This window comes from Rattus norvegicus, chromosome 7 (genome assembly GCF_021556685.1).
Source record: "Rattus norvegicus strain SHRSP/BbbUtx chromosome 7, alternate assembly SHRSP_T2T, whole genome shotgun sequence".
In the NCBI taxonomy this organism is placed as follows: Eukaryota; Metazoa; Chordata; class Mammalia; order Rodentia; family Muridae; genus Rattus; species Rattus norvegicus.
Window position 1 is genome coordinate 78,677,792 of NC_141540.1, and position 15,127 is coordinate 78,692,918.

Sequence of the window (15,127 nt, forward strand, 5' to 3'; positions counted from 1 at the left end):
TCATGTCTGCAAAAGGACTTTGCACATAAGAATCATTGTTGTTTTACTTGTAAAATCCCCAAACTCATAATGACTCAAATATTCATCAATAGTTGAATGTGTTAAGTACAGTCAGTGACCCGACAACTGAATATCCCTTGTCAATAAAAATGAATGTTGAGTAGAGACAGGGCTCAGAAGAGCTCAGATGCTCTTACAGAGGACCTGAGTGAAACAACACCCATGTTGGGCAGGTCACAGCTCTCTGCAAACCCAGCTTCAGAAGTTCGAACACCCTCTTCTGGACTCTGAGACAGTGAACTGTGGCATCAGTGGGGGTCAGCACTAAGAGGGGCTGACAGGTTCAGCACTGAGAGGGACTGACAGGGGTTGGTCCAGGTAGCGACCAACAGAGGCTGCTGACTATGGTAGCCAGCATTAAAGAAATTACTCATCTGACTTTTCTCTGAAGGAACATTGGAGCTGGCATTCCCTGTGGTCAGAAAAACTCTTAGGGGCTGGCTAGAAAGAAAAGGAAAGAGAAAAATCACACACACACACACACACACACACACCACTGAGCATAGACTCCAACAACCTCATACATACAAATACATACATACATGCAGACATGCATACATATATATCATCACACATTGAATGCCTGTAGCAAAGCTCCTGAAGCAGGCTCTAAGTATTACACAAACACACAGACACACACATATACACACACACAAACATACACACACATACACATACACACAAACATACACACCCACACAAGCTTTACATATATACATGCATGCAGATTAGACGGAAGGAACAGAGCTCCAACAACTTTATTCTTCTCCCGTAGCGTATATATCCCAGAAAAATCTTTCAAGCAGTATGAAATTACAGTGTGGTTACGATTTAGTTTTCTTCTAGTGAATGACTATGAAAAACAGTATTTCCCCAATACTTTTACAGGAAAAAAGATTGCACAGTACAGGTAGAGAAAACAAATTATTCCTAAGAACCCATGTACATCTGTAACTAAGCAACATGTTATAAATTAACAAACTGTGAGCAAGCAAGATAGTTTTCTCAGCCAGCTTCTCTTACTGTCAGACGGCAGTTTGTGATTACAAAGAAAGGATTATTTTATTGCTTATCTTTAAAAGAATCACAAATCTAAACTTTTACATAAGAATCAGTCATATCAACTTTAAATCCTCAGAAGACATGTCTACTTATTAAATCATATCAGGAAGCTGAGGTCAAAAATGGGCATAAGAAATCAGTCATCACCAGTCCAGCCTCAGTGAGAGTCACAACAGCCAGTGCTGCCATTGTTCTTGTTCCCTGGTCTTAAAAAGTCCCTAGCTTAACTAATAAGAGTGTGCCTTTCTGAACTTCAAGTTATTCCCTAAGATTTTTCTACATCAGAGCCAGTAGCAAAAGCAACTTAACCGAGCTTCACTAGCAACTTTATTTTTCCAAATGTTTTCTAAGAACAGCGGTCATTACTAACAATCGTCTCCTAGTTCTTCCCAAGGGTGCTGACTGGATCATTAATCTGCTCCAGCAGATGCCGAAAAGAGATCAAACACCATTATTGTGAGTCCCAGTGAGATTGCCCAGTGAGTGGCTGGATGCCCCCTTGGAGTTTTCATACAGTTCTTAGATTAACAGGGATGTGAAGGCAGCAAGCAGAGAGAACTCCATATCAGCATGAAGTCCTCAGGACTCACAGTCCTCAGGGTTTAGCTCTCCAAGGCTCACCCATGTAGCTGTGGTGACCAGTGGGCCGAATTCTATCAGTTCTAAAGCCATTTGTTCTTCCTGCACAGCCCTGGGCAGCATGTGAGTGCACACGCGCGCGCGCGCGCGCGCGCACACACACACACACACACACACACACACACACACACACACACACACACACAAACACACAGATCTAAATAAGGAAATAAGATCCATTAAAAGCTAAAGTTGGTGAAGGCAAAGCGCACACCACTGCAGATGGGTGCGAGGTAGAAGTAAGAGACTTTGGAGGTGATAGACAAATTTCATTGAGACATAAAATCATTAAGTTACAATTCTAGAATTGTACCCTTTGGACAGATGCAGTTCACTATGTCATTTATGTCTCGATATGGCATTGAAATATTTTTTGCATTATTTTTCTTGTTTCTTTGAAAAGAAAATGCTTACCAAAATCAACTAAAAGAGGAAGAATTCATCTGAGCTCACAGGGAGACGGTGCTGTCTGTCACAGCAAGGGAAGGAGCCTGGGGTGGCTCATTGGGAAGCCGAGATAGGTGAGTGCTGGTGCTTGCCTTTTTCTCCTTTTTATGCAGTCCTGGCTGCAGCTGGGAGAATGGGGCTGCCCATATTCAGATTGGGTCTCCCCTTCTCAGTTAAGCTTCGCAGTTAACATTCCCTGGGGCTTGACTCTGAGATGATTCTGAATCCTGTTAAGTTAACAATAGAGATTAGTCATTACATTTACTAATAAACCGTCTTTAGGAAAAAAATAATAAAATAGATTTCTGGAATTTGATTAGAAAGACCCTTCAAAATATGACTCCTTCCTAGTCAGCAGGATGTACATTCCTCTCTTGGTTCTCTTTCCTCTCAGATGGGCTTGCCTAAATGAACCACAGGAAGGTGGCTCAGCTTTGATGCCCCACGCCTCACTCTGCCTGCCCAGCCGTTCAGCTAATGACATTGAAAAATCTACAATCAACAGAGCCCGCTGTCCTAGTTTGTTTCCCTGCTCCTGAAATAAAACATTCTGACCGAAAGCAACTGATAAAAGGAAAGGGTTTATTTGGCTTACAGGCTACAGGAAGCCAAGACAGACACTCAAGGAATATTTAAAAACTCCCATTCCCACCTCATTTCACATTTCCCCAGACCCTCCCCTTTCTGCAGCTCTTCAGCCTCAAGAACTCTCAGTGGTGGCAGACTTCTGAGTGGCCTTTGTTTTCCACTCACTATCATACCCTTGAACTAAACTAGGGGAATGATAGGATGTAGCCTATGACGCCTGTGTGCATGGTTAGCAGAATGTCCTTACGAACCCTTAAAAACCACTGGAAACTATGAGAAAGGCCCAGAGAAAGTCAGAAAGTGAAACCTAGGAAGAAAGTAGGTTCTGGCTACCCAGGCAGACAGATTCTCTTGAACTCTGATTGCAGATGAAAGTGTCTATAATTTGCTGCTCTGAAATTGAAAGGCATTAGAAGAAACTCACTTTTGCCTAATGTCGAGGGTCTGCATGTATTCACGGCCTTTTTCCTGGCTATATTTATAGAGTTATGAGGCTAAAGGGAAATAAATTGCACCTAATTTACATGGAGACAGAGGCCTGGGAAGAAAGGCTTTCATCTGACTGCCTGAAGTATTGCAGACAGACAGAAGCACGTACACGCAATTATTTTATTTATTATGGGCTCCTACTTATTGAAGGATAAAAGAACCCTAAACCATTTCTGAGCTTTTTACTCCTGCTTAGTGCACTACAGAAAAATCAGAGCCACTTAGGGAAGAAAGCGCTGTGTGCCCTGCTTTGTCTATGAGCTGCCTTTCAGCAGGTCCTCCATTGGCAAGGACTGAAGAGCAATCACCCACCCTGCAAGAAGCCTGGAGCCCACGGTCTGGAAGGTAGGCAGACCCTGTTCCTGGTCCCTGCTGGAACTGCTAACTAATACATAATAGCATTCCCGAAGACCCAACCTGACTATTGTCTAAAAATATTAAAGCTCCCTGTACCCAGTCACTATGGAAACCTAGAGCAAAAGAAGCTCCTTGTCCCATCAGGTTCCTTTCTGATTGATTCTGCCCTAAGTCAGGAGTTTCTACATTCACTGTCATTAGCAGAGTTTGAGACATTAGAGGAGGTTACTCAGCACATGACAGACTAGGACACACAATAGTCCGTGAAGAGTGGGTTTGTATTGTTCTTGTTCTGTTGAATAAAAAAAAATGCTTATAGGGATGAGCGCAGCAAATGTTGACTGAGCACATCCTCCATAGCTCAGGGTCACTAGAAAATTGAGTCTGAGGCAGGGTTCTGATACCGCCTCTGAAAGGTACAGGGCCAAAAGAAAATAGGGAAAAGAAAATTAGATGCAGAAGTAGTGACCCCTACTGTGAAGCCTATTCTTTGAAAGTCACACACGCATACACACAGACACATGCACACAGAGACACATGTGTGCACACACATACATCATACATGCATACACACTTACAGACAAACACATATACATCCAAACAGACACAGACACACAAACACACACAGAGAGATACATGCACAGAGAGAGAGAGAGAGAGAGACATACACATGCAGACACATGGTGTATATACATACATGTAGAGACATATATACAGAAACACACCCAAGATCTAGCTTTGCTTAAGCATAATCATTTTCTGAGACTGAGGATGTCCTGGAAGGGCTACAGAGCAGAACCGTCTATCAGACAGGAGAAAGGGAGTGGTGCTTATCTGCCCAGCTCGTCTCTCCCATTCCCGGCAGGCTGAGGCTTACCTGACAGGCAGCTGCCTTAGTTGCTTTTTCCTGTTGCTATGATGAAATGCCCTAATAAAACTTAAGAGAGAAAGGGCCTTTTAATCTCTCAGTCCCCTTGTACAGCCCACCATGGCTGGAAAGCCACAGCAGCCGGACCTGGAGGCTGCTGCTCTCTCTGTAGCCGAGAGAACAGTGACAGCATGTTTTCAGATTGTGTCAGGATTCTAACACAGGAAATGATGCCATCTGCAGTGGATGATCCCATCTCAATTAACCTAATCCAGATAACTCTCCACGGGCATCCCAGAGGCCCTCTTTCCAGGTGACCCTAAAACTCACAAAATTGACAGTTGAGAGTCAACGTCACAGTTGCTAATCTCCCTCTACTGTCAGGATGTGACACCCAGTCCTCTCATGACCACTAGGAAAGCCAAACCCCACAGTTACAGGGGAGCAGTCCATCCAGATTTAGAAGTAGAAAGAATGACATGTTGGGGTGGAGGGGTTCAAATAGAAAAAACAAGTCTGTGGTAAGACTCATGTGTTTAAATGCTTGGTCCAGAGGGAGTGGCACAATCAGGAGATGTGGCTTTGCTGGATGAAGTACGTCACTGTGGGGGGCTGGCTTTGAGGTCTCCTATACTTGTTATGTCCAGTGTGCCACACAGTCTCTCCTTGTGCCTCAATATAAAGATGTAGAACTCTCAGCTCCTTCTCCAACACCTTGTCTGTCTGCAGGCTGCCATGCTCCCTACCATGACAATAATGGACTGAACCTCTCAAACTGTAAGCCAGCTCCAATTAAATGCTGTCCTTTATAAGAGTTGTCTTGGTCATGGTGTCTCTTTATAGCAATGAAACTCTAAGACAGAGGTTGATTCCAGGACTGGGGTATATGATAGGCCTGACCATGTATTTGTTTAAAGGAATGTAGATTTTGGAATTTTACACTATGAAAGCAGTGGGATGCTTTTAGTGCTACTTAATGGGCCTAGTGGGAACATGAAGGACAGTGGCTCTGAAGGTGATTTGAACCATGAGGACCTGGCTCGGGAGGTTTTGGAGAACAAGAATTTTAGTATGTTGCCTAGAGGTCATTCTTGTGATATTTTGGTGAAGAATGTGACTGCTTTCTGACCTTGTCTGAAGCGTCTGTCTGAGGCTAAGCTGAAGAGATTTAGATTAATTGTATTGGTAAAGGAAACCTCAAAACAGCCTAATATAGACACTACCCTATGGTTCACTCTTATGAAGAGGGTCTTGATGAAAAGGGGCAAGCTGAGCAAGGAAAAATACAAAATGTATGCTTCAAGGAGAAAAGAAGCACCAGAAAGTGGAAAGGAACTAAATCCTATATTCAGGGAGGTAAACAATTAACCTTTAAATTAACATTTAAACAAGGTGTTAAATGGAATAATGGGGTTGGTGATCTCAGGACAGGAGTTCCACCCAGTAAGCGTCCATATTGTGAAAAGGAATTGGACAACAGTTTAAGTCCAGGCAATGTGGTACGCGCCTTTAATCACTCAACCCTGAGGAGACAAAAGCATGCTGACCTCTGAGTTCAAGGTCAGTCTACAGAGCAAGCTCAGGACAGCCAACCTTAGGAAACCATGGAAAACAGAAATCTGGTGAAGATGTATTTAAACAAGGGGGCCATATTTCAGCTCCCGCAAGCAGCAGAACTTGGCAGCTTTGGCCACATGGTTCTAGCTGTACAGTCAAGGACAGAAGAAAGGGGTTATGGAATCTCCTTTCACAACTAAGAAAAGCAGCTAATGTTAGGCATGTGTCAGGAGTGCTCCTGTATGGAAGCCCAGAGAGGTCATTGTATGAAGCTATGAGGGTGAAGCATGGATTACCTTGGAAACCACAAGATGTGGATGCCAGATCCATGGAATACCTGCCATGTCCCATCCCTGGCACTTGGGGAAGCAGAACTGGGGGAGTTTGACTTCACTTACCCCACACTGCTATAGGGAAATGCTGAGACACAGCAAGGGGGTGGGAAAATGCAGTCTGAGATGTGGAAAAGCCAGAGCTCCTTGAGGGTCCCCAGGCCTGCCATAAGGCAGGTGTTGTGGGTTCTCTGACTCTTGGACATCCAGGCATCGCTGAGAGTCATGGAAGAGCAGAAAACAGAGTCAGGGGCCCTTGGGCAGGGGGCATTGTCTAGCCTGGGGCTGGGGCCTGGGCGTGTCAGGGAAGGGGAGCTCTGACTTGTCTCATGGGGATTGTCCTTAGCTGGGCGGAGGCAGGCTTGGTGGTGGTTGTGGCTAGGAGCACAGAGAGACCTTCTACAGGAGATCAGACTGCAGCTCTGTAGGCAAAGGCCTTCTCCATGACTCCCCACAGTGCATCCTGATGAAAAGAGACTGTCCATGGTTCCAAACAGTTTATTGTCATGGCAGAAAGTGGATGAGTAAAACCATGCCCACTCCTCAGGGTCAGCCTGAGGAGTGTCTGGGAAGGAAAGCTTATTGGCTAAGTCTTTTAGACTTCTAAGTACCTCATTAGCATGGAGAACTCTGTCTTGGGCCCACATGATCACAGGATACATTTCTTTTATGTGAGAAGCATGGCACGTGTTCAAGTCAGGAGTCTGGCAGGGAGCTGGAGTCACCTAAACCTCAGGAGTGTGTCCATCCAGTCTCTGGGTCTCGACCTGCTCTACCTTACCAAACTTCCTGGCATGGTTTTACATCCTACAAGAAGAGGTGCCGCCAAGGAGTGGAACCAGCCCAAGAGAAAGAGTGTGCTTCAGTCAACAAAGATAAAAGAAGTAGGAGATCTGAAGAGCATTTGACATCAGACAGGGAAATGCAGTGTTTGGATTTGTCCAGTTGGTTTTCAGTCTTGCTTTGGTCCAGGATTTCCTCACTGGGTTCCCTTTTCGAAAGTAATGTATATCCTGTGCCATTGTACATTGGAAGTACATGATCTGATTTTTTTATTTTTATTTTATAATGGATTAAGAGACTGAAATTTAGATTTTTAAACATTGTTGAGTTGTAACAGACTGTGGAGACTTTTGAAGTTGGAATAATTGCATTTTTTATTGTTATGGTTACAACACTAGGGGTGCAGGGAGAGGAAAGTGGTGGTTTGATAGGAAGAAGGTGTTTAGGTCACAGTTTTGGAGATCCAAGGACATGCATGTTACCTGCACTGGCTCAGTTATGCTGGGGTACCATGGCAGAGGATATGTAGGAGGAAGTGAGTGGCTTTGTCTAAACATGAGCAGCAGAACCAAGGCACCGTGTCAGCTCCTTCCCATAGCAGCTCTGTGAGGAAAACCACCAGCTGAGAACTATTAAGGACCATTTGGAAACTGCCCCAGTAACCTTAGTGTAGTGGTAAATATTAAAAAACAAAGCTACCATCCCGCACTGGTGCTGGCTACTATCTGAGCCCGGCAGCAGCCGCTCTCTTGAAGTTCTATCATCTACTTCCCAAGGCAGCTCACCACCACTCCAGCTCCATACGGAGTCCGTCTATCCCTTGGCTTTCTTGCTATGGACTCTGCTCACATTCTCAGCATCTGCCCACTGTGGATATAGTCACAACTCCCAGTCACCTGTTAAAATCAAAACTCAATAAGCTTGTAATTTAGCAATCAGATTTATATCTTAAATTCTCAACCCACAAATTGTCCACATAGTAAACTCACCAACAGTTGATAATGATATAAACTGCCCACCTAGATAAGACAAATTGTCCTCTAAAAATCCATCTCTTAAGAAATATTCATAACTACCTGTGGCCATTTAAGGCCATAGGGATCTGGGTCATCCTTCTCTGCCTCCATTTGGTTCTCTCTTTTTCTTTTTCCTCTCTCCCACCTTACAAAAACTCCATCCCCACCTTACTTTTTCATTGCCCAATCACAGGCCTTGCCTTATCTTGTACCTATCCTCACCTGCACATAGACATCAACTACAATCCACCCTTTCTGTCTAATTTTTTTAAAAAAGAACCTTTTTCTCAAATGTAATCTGAGCACAGCTGTTACCATTTTGTAATCTACAAAATATAAAATATACCTAACACACAGCCCATCATTTTTGTCAATTTACTAGTACATTTTGTTATCTAGCTTAACTTAAGGCTTAAAAATCTATGTGTTGTGTCTAAAATAGCTTGCATACTATCTGAAAACTATCCAATTAAATATGTATTCTCAATGTAAAATAGCCTGGGTGGGCTATGAGACTATAATTAGTCTTCCAACCCCGTCAGAAATCTGAGAACTACCAATGCTGTCTGAAAATATGGGAAGCCTAACATGGCTTCCGGAACTGAGACAAGTTGAAGAGGCAGCTGTCTACTGGTGTGCTCCCCTGTTAGCAACATAAGAGCATCAGTCTTTAAGACTTCTGGCTCAGTATCATCTGACAGACCTTTGTAACACCAAATTTTGAAGGACTTATTATTCTTACTTGGCAGAGATTATCAGTCAACTAGTCTTTTCTGACAGTATTTGTCTATAGATGAAATAGGCAATTTTTACCCAGTGGCTACCTAGCCACAATGTATTACCTCACCCGGAGGTAAAGATGTTCGATTTCTTCTTTGAATCCACAAAAGGGAATCTGCTAGGAGTAGATATGTCTCAACAACAAAAGAATAAATAACATTAAATGTCACATTTTGTGCATTTCTGATGTTTTTGAAAACTATCTCTTATCTATATAAAGTAATCTGAACTGTTGTCCATTAACTACTCTCAGCTAATTCTAATAAAATGTCTTGAAAACACCCTAACAGTAAACTCAGAGCCATGAATTTGCTATCTGGCCCTTAACTCACATGTTTAATCATCTTGGCTCAGTTTATAATAGCAGTTAAAGGACTGGGTCTAAGCCTGGTATTCTTAAATGTGTTATATAGATACAATGCCTATATGATGTGTGCCTATAATAATGTGCCTAGTGACATTATTAATTTCAATTTTATATCAATAAGAAATTTGTACCAATGAAAACTTTAAATTTGTATCAAATAAATCCCGTACCAATGTTAGAGATTATAACTCCAACTTAGTAACAAATATAAGGATTTCTACCAAATGAGATTATGGCAGCACAATCAATTCTAGCTAATGTCTCCCTATTGAATTATGGCCATTTCTAAATTCCCCAGAAAGACTACCTTAGAATAACTACCTCCAGCCTCCCAAAGTTCAAGGAACTGGGACAAACAACAAACAACCCTTCAATAACTTCTTCAAGCTGTACGTGGACATTGAGACATCTCTGGGGGGTTGGGTAGGGAAAATGGGGAAGAGTTTCTATCCCTTCCCAGGGGCACCTCCACAAACCAAAGCTCCAGTCACAGTGGACTTCTAGGGCATTCCTAAACCATTCCCAAACTAGTGGATCTTCAAAGCCACCAAGTCTGACAGCCAGTCAGGGTACATAGGGCTAGAGAGATGGCTCAGTGTCAAGACTGCTGCTCTTGCAAAAGGCTGGAGTTTGGTTCTAACTCTAACTTCAGGAGATCTGACAACCTTTTCTGGCCTCCACAGACACACACACACACACACACACACACACACACACACACACACAGACACACACACACAGACACACACACAGGCACACACACACACACACAGAGACACACACAGGCACACACAGGCACACACAGACACACACACACAGACACACACAGGCACACACAGACACACACACACACACAGGCTGAGGGGAGAAAAAGAGATGATAGATAGATAGATAGACAGACAGACAGATAACAGATAAATTTAAAATGTCATGACATTTGTCACCTATTCCTATGGTCACATGCCATTTTACTTGTGTTTTTTTTTAACTAGGAAACAGAAAAGTTTAAAGTCAATAATACAACTTGATAGCAAACAAAACTAGCAAAAACTAATTGATTAAATCTAAAATAAGCAGAGCCACAAACATGCATAATAAGAATGTAATGGATAACGATAAGCTATAAAAACAGACAACACAGAAAATTAATGAAAAAATATTAATTCATTAAAGATATCAATATATAGCCTTCTAGCAAATCAAATCAAAAGAATATGTACACTAATATCAGGACTGAAAGAAAGGCTGTCTCTACAAACCCCCAACATTAAAAGTATATGCTGTATATAATAGAATGGGTGTGATCAATTTTATACCGATAAATTTATAAACATAAAGTGGGTAATTTTGGGGGTAAGTCAGCTTCTTGGGCAGTGTGATCCATAAGCAACAGGAGCTTCACAAGTTGCTGTCAAGTATAGAATCTAAAACTGCCAAAGAACTATGAGAAAGATTAAATTCCTTCCGAATAGAAGGGACTGGGCTTTCATGGAACCTCAGATCTACTGAAAAGAATGAAGAGCTCCCTCCATACGTGGACCCAATAAATTATGTAAAGCCTTATTGTGCTTTTCCTCTTCTTTTCATGCAAAAGACATTTCATGTTCAAAACAAAAATTACAAACAGAATAGCACTGTTGGGCTCAAACTTTATATGCATGTCATGTATGCTGCTAAAAGGGAGTGTCCAGAATAGGCAGGTTTGTAGAAAATAAACTGCTGGATTCCAGGGGTGAAGGGGGATGGGAATGGAGTGTGACGTTATTAGTTACTTCTCTCATTGTTGTCACCAAACACCCAACAAGAGGTAACCTAAAGAAAGAAGACCTTGCTTTGGGTTAAGAAGATAGAGTCCACCATTCAAGGTCACACATGGCAGACACTAAGTAGTCTCTAGGGTGGAAAACTGGCTAGTGGCTCTTGAGACATCAGTCAACCAGGCTGAAACACCAATCCTCCTCTATCTCTTTGACGTCTGAGCCTCAGTGCATTTTGAGTAAGAGCATGCACTCTCTCTTAAAGTATGGACAGATTTGATAAGGCAGAAAGAAACGTGATCAGACCTTCTGATGGAATAAAAGGCAAGAGAGAGGCTGAAACTAGAGGTTTGTTAATCACAAACAAAACATACTGGGGCTGGCTTCCAGTCAGGAGCAGTGGTACCCTCCCAATGGTGCAAGGATTGACAGGCAGTTCTCAAAGGGTGGGGAAACTGGATTTATCCAGAAGGCCAAACTAAGCCCTTGGACGGATGCTGGCAGGGACTCCACAAGATGAAAGTGAAAGGCTTCAAGTGAAAGACAGCCAGCTGCGGGCGTGGGCTTCACTTCTAGAACAGAGGCAGTGGCTGCTGCCTTTGCACTTGACAGGCTGAATATGGTAGAAAATAGCCCAGAAGACAGTGAAGGATAAACAAAGAACAAAGCACATCAGCTAGAGGCAGGAGGCCAGAGGTGAAGGTGGATGAGGCTAGACCCAGGCAAGAAGAAGGGACTGGGAGGGAAACAGGGGTGAGCTACTGGTTCATAGTGACCATCTTGAAACCAGCACACAGGGAGGACTTTATAGAGATAAGTACCTTGATAACCAAGGTTAGACCGTATCACTCAATTGCTGAAAACCTTCCTGGTGTTCTTATCCCACTCAGTACAAGATCCAATCCTTCCTAAGCCTAGAAGCCCCTTATTTTCTAAATCCAGAGCCCTGCTTTCATCTCCTACCTCTCCCTTTACCCCAGACTATATTTCTTCACTACTGCTTTCTTTTTCGAAGAAGAAAAAGGGAATTTAAACAGGTATGTTCTCGCCGTATGGCCTTTGCCTTGTCTCTTCCAGACTGCAATTTTTTAACCTGGCACCCTTTGAACTGAGATGGCATGCCGGAGGTATCAAAGCAAAGAACTGAACCCTGCTGAGTGTCAGTTGGGAGATCTTGGTTACTGGAGTCTCCCCACTTACAGAAGATTTTCTTATCATACCTCCAGCCAGACCACAGCCAGATCACAGCCAGGTTGGAAGGCAATGCCCACACCAGGATCCATTCTGCAAATAACCAAATAGGCAGGGATGGGGGCCCTAGGGCTCGAAGACCTTTGTTGCTTTCTACGTGCCTGCCTTGTTCTCAAGCCCCTGAGCTATTTGCTCTGCATCATTTGATAAAGTTGACAGTAAGCTTGGATCTCTGCGGACCATGGACTGTACCCGGCAGTATCATGAGAGGAGGGGTGTGTGGCTGCTGGTCATTTAGGGAGGTTGGTTGTAGTTTGTTAGTAGCTGTGGTCAAAGAAGAAACAAAAGGAAAAAAGTTAGATTCAGGAATTTTCCTAACTCCTCTCTCCTTGTTTCTCTCCTATCTAGTGTTAGGGGGTGAAACTGGGGATGGGGGTGGATAAAGGGTGGGAAAACAAGAACCTACCAAGTACCAAAGGCCAGCTAACACGCTCAAGGATCTCTTTGCCTACGCATGACTTACAATGACAAGCTTCCAGACTTTGCAACAAAACCAAAGAATGTGCTTTGGGGAAAGAGGTGAGTGTGGTTTTGTGTGGAGGAGAAACCGGGACTGGTTTTGGCCATGGATGACTGTGGTAACTATTACCCGAAGGTTATATCATATTTGATTCCACTTGACAACAACAGATAAGCTGAGTCAGGACTGGCTTTATGATTAATATAATTAATATTGTATGTATTTTGACCAGGGCCTTTGGGTTCAAGCCTTAAGCTTCCATTTCCCTCACCTTAGACCCCATCATTTCATTATGGAAGCCCTAGCTCGAAGCAGACCACACGGAAGAAAATTCAATATTCCTATTTGACAGGCTCTCTGCAGATCTCAGCCAATGCCAGAAACCTGTCACAAGTCATGTGATCAGCCATCTTAAAAACTTCGGCCAGTGACAACCCAGAGAGTACAACCACTGCCAATACTACAGAAGAATTTTCAAGCCGAGCACAATTAGCCTGAAGAATTAAGGAAGATAATAAAAGTTGTTTCAGGGGCTGGAGAGGCAGCTCAGTTGGCAAAGTTCTCGCTGTGAAACTGTCAGGACCTGTGTTCTGGTCCCCAGCGCCCACATAAAAAGTGCACACAGACACCGTGACCAAGGCAACTCTTCCACGGGACAACATTTATTTGGTACTGGCTTACAGGTCCATTATCATCATGGCAGGAAGCAAGGTAGCATGGAGGCAGACACCGGTGCTGGAGGAGCTGAGAGTTCTACATCTTGATTCACCGGAAGCAGAAAGGGTCTATGTGCCACAGTGGGCATAGCTTAAGTATGGAAGACCTCACACACCCCACAGTGACACACTGCCTCCAACAAGGCCACACCTCCTGATAGTGCTGCTCCCTGCGAGCCAAGCCTTCTAACACTTGAGTCTATGAGCTTCACATTCAGTGAAAGACCCGGTATCCTCAAGTAAATGTTTGCTAAGCTAAACTGGATGGGTGAATCCTCTTTTGAGACGTTGAATTAATATTTAATTAATAAATCCTAACACGGGGTTACTACCCATTGCAATAGTTTATGCAGCTGGTATATTTTAAAATATGTCCGAGGTAGCACAGTAGCTGGGCAGCCACCTGCCCTCCATGCTGTTAGAATCTGCCTCCTGCCGATAATTCCGAGTTACTAATGCCTATGGTTCATCTTGGCTGCCCTAGTCCCAGTTGGGCAGCCCTCTGGGCCACACTCGCCCTGCTCTTTCACATGGTGGCCATGCCTCTCTACCCTGCATTCTTCTCAGGCATGGTGTCTCCCCTCTCCTCCACATCTCCAGGCATGGCCCATCTCTCCCTTCTCCTTATCCTCTCAGTCCCAAGCCAAGAAATCCTAAAATCTTATCTCTGTCTGCCCGGCCCTGCTTTGGCTGTTGGCATCTGTATCTAACAATCAGAACCAATATGAACGGGGGTGGGGGCTAGGGTGGACAGGTTCTCAGAAGCTATGTGCAGACCTTCTCATGCAAACAGTTTCTGGGGAAGATGATTAGCATTTGTCATAAAAGCAGCTCCACTGGAAAACTGTGAGCTACTAAAAATGTCTTCATGAAGGCAGTCAGTTTATGCTTCATAATGCTTGGGGTTCTACCACGGTGTGCTGGGTAGCAAATGCTCTCATGAGATACCCTTTGGCTCCAGCAAATGTGTCAGACAGCTGTGCTCCATGATGGTCAGAGGCCTCCATTCTGACTTGGGTCCCCCTGGGAATAGAAGCAGTATAGAGCAGACTCCCTCGGCTATGATTGTCACTTTTGTCACTTCTATTGATGACAGGCTTCTTCCAACAATGCTGCCTGTTTACCTTAAGGAGTGATTTTGTGTCAGCTCGAGCAAGCTTACAGGAAGAACTAAACGTGCTAGAAAGTTGTTATGCCCAGATTAGTTTTCAGCTAGTAGCAAAGCAAAGATTTTTCTGGGGATTGGTTCTAATGCTTTGAATTTATCCGACCTCCAAAATCAGGAATCTGCATATCCAAACACTGAAGGTCCTTGTCCCCAATTGGTTTTTGATTGGTCAATAAAGAGCCAATGGCTAATGGCCGGGCAGGTAGACTGAGGTGGGACCTTTGGATTTTCGTGGGCTAGGAAATGGGAAGAGAGGAAGACAGAGAATCACTATGACTCAGGGGAGAAGGATGGGAAACAGGAGCTGCGGAGAGAAAGCTGACCAGCCATGTAAGAATTCAGGAAGTGGCCACTGGCCACTTCCCCTATTGGGCCTGGGGTAGCAGGGAAGGGTTTAGGAGTCTCAGGAGAACTGGAGGGGAGTGTTTGC